The following is a 6,000-nucleotide window of genomic DNA, read 5'->3' as shown; positions in this document are numbered from 1 at the left end:
AGCCTCAGACACAAGGAAAAAATCAGGGAGAAAATAAGCTCTTTGGTTTATAACAGTAGTGACGACCTCTAGGTCCTGGCATTTCCTGGCTGTTAATGATCTAGGAGCCTAAGGCCCTTAACCCAGGTGGCTGTTAACGGGCAGGAAATGCCCAGCCTGGAGGTCTGTTGTTGCTTAATCCAGCACTCACTGTTCTACTTGGGCTATAGCATTAGCATCGCGGGCCCGCATAGCCCAGGCCTCAGTCTTCACTTCACTGCTCTAGAAACACTCCCCCCCCCCCCCCCCCCCAGCCCGGCCCCCGCAAAAGCAAAGGCAAAAAGGACACAAAGCACTGTGGGAAAAGTCAAGGTGCATGCATTGTCTGAACCACAGCAGAATTCACTGTCCTCTCAAAGGGGCTTTGCCTAGCAGCTGGGTAGCAAAAAAACCTTGGCCTAGAAAACAGGAGGCAAACCAACAGCTGAAAGCTAAGACAGCCTACAAAAATACAGCAAAGCCAGGTCAAGCCTGAGCCTGGTCATTTAGATATTGTTGGGAGGGGACTCTCCCAAGATCCTCAACTCTATAGAGCCACCAGCTAACATTGTGTCATAATATAAAGATCCCTCACCGTAGTAGGGGTTCCAGATAGGGACATTCCTTGCCAGCCAGCACTAGAGTATGATAAAGTCCCTGCATCTATCCTGACTCAGAACATTTCTTTCTAACTAACGTTCCCTCCTAACCATATTAGAAAAACACCCCGATCCCTGCTGTTTAATGCCAAGATGCTCCTAACGTTCTCCCTTTAAGGAAAGTTGCTTTGAAGAGCGACCTTCTTTTCCCAGATTTCCATCTCTAGATACCTGGCTTTAAATCCTAAGGAGGTGACAGGAGTTGGGCGGTGTCAGCCAGCCCTTTTGTTTACATCCCCAAAACTCTATTGTGTTTTTCTTTTCCCCCTGCATGATTATCAATTTCTGCCTCAGAGAAGCTCAGGGCTGGAATAGCAGGGGAGCTGTGAGTGAAGACCAAAAGGCATATCAGCAGAGCTGTGTGGGGATCCTAGGGCTGGAACAGCCGGTGGTAAATCAGAGTTAAATTGTACCGGCAAAGATTTATGTGTCGCCCTAAACTTGATTAGCTGAAAGTGATGTGGGTAGGTGTGTGAACAATGCTGGGTGTGGCCTGGTAGTGGATCGGCAGCAAATGCTTTAGGTGAGGACTGAGGAGAATTGGCAAAGCTGCTTAGGGAGAGCAGGACTGGAATAGTGGTGGGGTGCTGCATGACATGACTGAGGTGCATTGACAGCGCTGTGGGGGATCCCAGGACTGGAATAACAAGGATGGTGTAAATTAGGACCGAGACACATTAGCCGAGACTGTATGAGGCATAGTTCGCCCACTTCGAGATTTGATCCAGACAGTGAGCATAAGAAAATAGATGACAAGCCATGGAACTGCTTCCATAGAGTCAATGGGAGCAGAAGTGGCCCCTGTCTGTGTGTTGGATAGCGAGGCTATGCCTAGCAGTAGAGGGTTAGTGTGTAGAGGCCACGTTTTATGGTCCATCTGTCAGTCCCAGCACGAGAGACAGTGTGAAGGACATGCAAATTCTTGTGCTATGCCCATTGCCTTCAGACTGGGGGGGGCATCCCCTGCATTTGGATGATCTTGGAGGTGTAACACGTCTTGCCCATGCCCAGAAGCTGTTAGTTACTGGCAGACATTGCTAGTGCCCCCAACCCCACCAGCCTCTTCTTGTGCTCCTGCCCTTGTACACGATGCTTCCTGATGGCCCCTGGACATGGTGCTCAGCCGTGCTGCGCAGGGAGCAGGCGAGGCAGAGTCTGGCAGAGCTGTGCTTGAGCAGACTGTCGACTTTGACTCCTGGCTGGCTGAGCTCTGGTTCTCACCTTGCACGGGAGGGCATCACAGATATAAGCGAAGGCAGGAAGACTCATTATAAAATCCGACTAAGCTGGCCTCTCGGAATCCAATCTCCTGTCTCAGCAGCCTCCTCCTCTCAGGGGGAGCCGTGCATGGGCTGTGGGGTCAGAGCCGGACAGAGAAGGAAGGGGATAGAAAGAGAGAGAAAGAAGGCTGAAAAAGAGGAGGAGGAGGAGACGAGGTATAGAAAGCAAGAATGAAAAAGAAGACTATAGAGAGGGAGAGAAAGGGAGAGAAAAATGACAGAGAGAGAAGGAGAGGGAAAGAGGGTATGGAAGAGAGAGAAGCAGGACATTGATGCTCTGGTGCTTTAGTAGAACATGAGCTTTTGCCAGTCTTGGATCTCGCATCTAAGATCACCAAGCTAAGGACTCAATAAATACTCTGGCCCTGAGTGGCATTTCTGTCGAACCAGCCCCCCTCCTCCCAGCCGGCTTCCCGGGACCCAGGCTGCCCTGTGCAACTAGGTGTGCCGTCCGATTTGGTGGGCAGTGTCTCTCGAGATCTGAAGCCGTCTCCTGCCCCTGCCACCCCTCTCCCGAGAACCGCGCTTCCCCTGCCCTGCACCCAGGTAGGCGGCAGGTAGAGAGGACGCTGCACAATCATGGCTCTTTAATTGCTTCTGCCCAGCAGCCCTCCGCTGGAATCGCTTCTTTCTCTCCCTTCCTCAAGCGCGTGGGGCTCTCGGAAGATGCTCCGGATAAGCAGCCGGTCCCTGCGCCGGCCAATCATTGTCTGAGCTATCAATCAAGGGTGACAGCCTCGGGAAACAAGAAAAAACGCCCAGCTCCCATTAACAGCCCCAGTGCTTTGCAGCCCCCCCCCCCCACTCCTCCCTCTTCCCCCCTCCCCGTCCCAGAGACAAAAACAGACTGACAAGATGGGGGCTGGGGCATCAATCAAAGCGGCCAGCGGAACAACCTCTCCCTGGCACTAATAAATACCTTCCCCTCCCCTCATTGGACACTCGGCCTAATTTGTCCCCCCTCCTTCCTTTTTTTTTTTTTTTTAACGGCGAAACGCCGCCTGTTTCTCTCCCCCCCTGCCCCCCCCCCAAATTCCCAGCAGCCCTTGGGAAAGCAGATGTTAGGCTGCGGAAATGGAGCTAGGCCGAGGCTCAAGTGGCCCAGTAGGCCTCGGTTGCCATGACAACTGCCTAGACCTCCTGCTGTCGATGCTCTGCCTTGTCTCGCTGGCTCAGTGATTATCTCCATCTCCGCAGCCCTCGCCATACGGCCCGGGCTAGAATCAAATCCCCTTGCCCCCACCCCCCCCCGGTCCGGGGAATCCCCCAGGATAGCCCCACCACCACCCACGCACACAGAGCGGGCGTTCAGACGGAGGCAGCTTTCAATGGCCCCTCGAGGCCTGGCTGTGTCATTGGGTGGGAGGTGAAAGGGTGAGGCTGGCGAGAAGAATGAAGGGCCGTTGGGACTGGCGGGGGTTGGAGGGTACGAATATTTGGGCTGCGGTGGCATCTTGGCCCCCCACCCCCACCCCACCCTAGCCCTGCCTGCCCATGTGTATTTTCCACCAGGGACCAATACATGGGCTCCGTGGGCAACGAGGTCTGCCCAGGAACAATGAGATTTGGGAGCCAGATCAGCACGCGCAGCTGCTGGGATGCCCTTGCAATTTGCCACCCCCATTCCCTGTCTCCCCTTTTCTGTGGTTCCAGTTGACCAGTACAGAGACTGAGAAGGCTGACAGTGTGCCTTCCTGATCTCTAGGCTGCCCTAACTTGTGCCAAACTACACACCACTCCCATGGGCCCTTGTGGCAGCTGGGAATAGCCAGGCCAAAGGAAGACCCTGGGCATGGCCCCTCACTGCCCCTATGTTGGAGAATCCTGTGAGGGATGGCGTAGGGTCAGCTATGCCAGCTCAGTGCCTGCTACGAGGTTCCCTACCTTGTGGGTATTCCCTGGGGGGGATGGATGGTGCTGGGCAGGGATGGATCCCCCATTCCTGTCTGACTCTATTTCAGATACACCCATCACTATTGTGTTTAGATTTGAAGCTCTTGAGGTCAGGGACTCTCTCTTCCTATACGTTTTTACAGCTGCTAGCACAATAGGGCCCTGATCCCCCGGGGCCGCTGGGTGCTATTGGTATATAATCCTAACCACTGTAATATCTGAGCGGCTTCTCTTGAGACAGAAGGGAAAGACGATTCAGGAGGCAGAAGATAAAGAGTCCAGCTGGGTATTGAGGGTTGCTAGCTAAGAAGGATTGTCTGTGCCGGGGAAGGGGCTGTGCTTATTGGGGCTACGGTCTGTAGTGTATGTGGGTAAACAATGCCTGATTGGGTCCACATTGTTGGAGCTAGGCCCCATTTATTTATTTATTTATTTATTTTATTTTAAATATTTATTTATTTTTGTTTATTTGCATTTCTGTAGTGCCTGCGGGTCCTAATTACAGACCAGGACTCCATGGTGATAGATGCTGCACAAATACAGAACAAAAAGTCCCAAAGATCTTACCGTCTAAGACAAGAGTCACCAGATGGATCCAGACAAATAGATGGGGGAGTACGAGAAAACAATGAGAGAGTACCGGTCAGCACGCAAGGTAGTGGTATCATTACACCAGCAGCCTTTTCCCCTACGAAATCCAATATTGCCCAACCCCAAATGTTCAAAAATCATACGTCGGACACCTCCTGCCCCGTGAAGTCATGAGATTTAAAACAAAACAAAACGACACTCCAGTCCAGTGGTCAAGCTTTTCTCTGCAACCACGAGGGCTAGAAACTTGCTTGTTTGTTTTCAATGAAAGCTGAGATTCTCTCAGAATCATTTGGCTCTAGGAGCTGGGGCTTTATGTAAAACATCAAATATTGCATGACTCTCGGCTCCAGTTCCATAGAAATCCCGCAATCGTGAGGCACAGGAAGAAGCATTATCCGAGTGCTAATGACAAGACCAGCCTCGCTAGAAACCCTCTGAATTTGTGCGAAATGGGGGAGAGTAGCAGGAACATAAGAACATAGGGAAGGAAATGGGTAGAAGGTACCAGGTGGAAGGTACCAGGTTCACAGCCCGGAGACCAAACATTCCTCTTTATGTCCAGAACAGGTGCAGCACAGAGAGCTTCAGGGAGCTTTCCCCTTCGCACCCTACCCTACCCATGTGTCTCAACCTGGAGGGACCATCCCCAGAGGTAAGAGTGGAGGTGGCCCATTTGATCCTTAACCAGCCACTGGGACCATCGCTTCATTTTTTGGGCTGCCCAGCAGAGGGTGTTCCTTTGATGTATAGACCAGTTGCCATAATTTTGCTGGGAGGGGAGCTCTGTTCTCTGCCCTCTTGGCCTCTGCTCTCTGGCTTCCCCTCCCCAGTCCCTCAGTGCACACCTTGCAAGCAGCTAGCTGAAATCCAGAGCCGCCTCTGTTTTCCCAAGGAGCTGAGCCAGAATCCTGGCCACTTGGGTGCCTTTCCAAAACCCCTCCAGTGTCATCGCAATGTCCCATCATCTATGACCAACACAGTGGCGGCCCCCCTTGGAAGCGATGTCTTTTGTCAGGCTCCTCCGAGTTGATTGTCTGTAGCTCTGTCTTTGTCAGTGTGTGTGTCAGAGGTGAGCCACTGATTGGGAGGTCAGGGTAGGGGGTAAAGTGAGTCACTGAGGAGGGGGTGGGAGGGATATGCTGCAGGCGGTGAAAGGAGTGGGCAGTGCGGCCATTGTTCCCGGCTTCCCTCTCCACCGCTCCTCTCCCTCCTTCCAAACCCTCTTTGTTCCTGAAAGGAGGGTTTAAGCAGGGGCTGCATTGACAGCGCTGGAGAATGAAGTAGCCCCAGAGTGGGAGGCAACCTGAGCAATGACAGGGCAAACTTCAACCACCCTGCCCTACCTAGGTGCAGTTATTTCCTTGTCATCTCTACTAGTGGCCCGCTCATCCGGGAACATGGATACAATGTTCCCTGGATGCAGCGTCCCTTCTTTTGCTGCAGCCAGCTCTCAGATCTGTTCCCCACCTCCTACCCTGTTTGGGAGCAGCTGTAGGTATCACACAAGTGCCTCAGGGACAGGATTCAACCCCAAGGCTAGCCCTCTTCAGACACCA

The sequence above is a fragment of the Caretta caretta genome, chromosome 27, assembly GCF_965140235.1.
Source record: "Caretta caretta isolate rCarCar2 chromosome 27, rCarCar1.hap1, whole genome shotgun sequence".
Taxonomy (NCBI): Eukaryota; Metazoa; Chordata; order Testudines; family Cheloniidae; genus Caretta; species Caretta caretta.
This window is presented reverse-complemented; position numbering follows the sequence as displayed.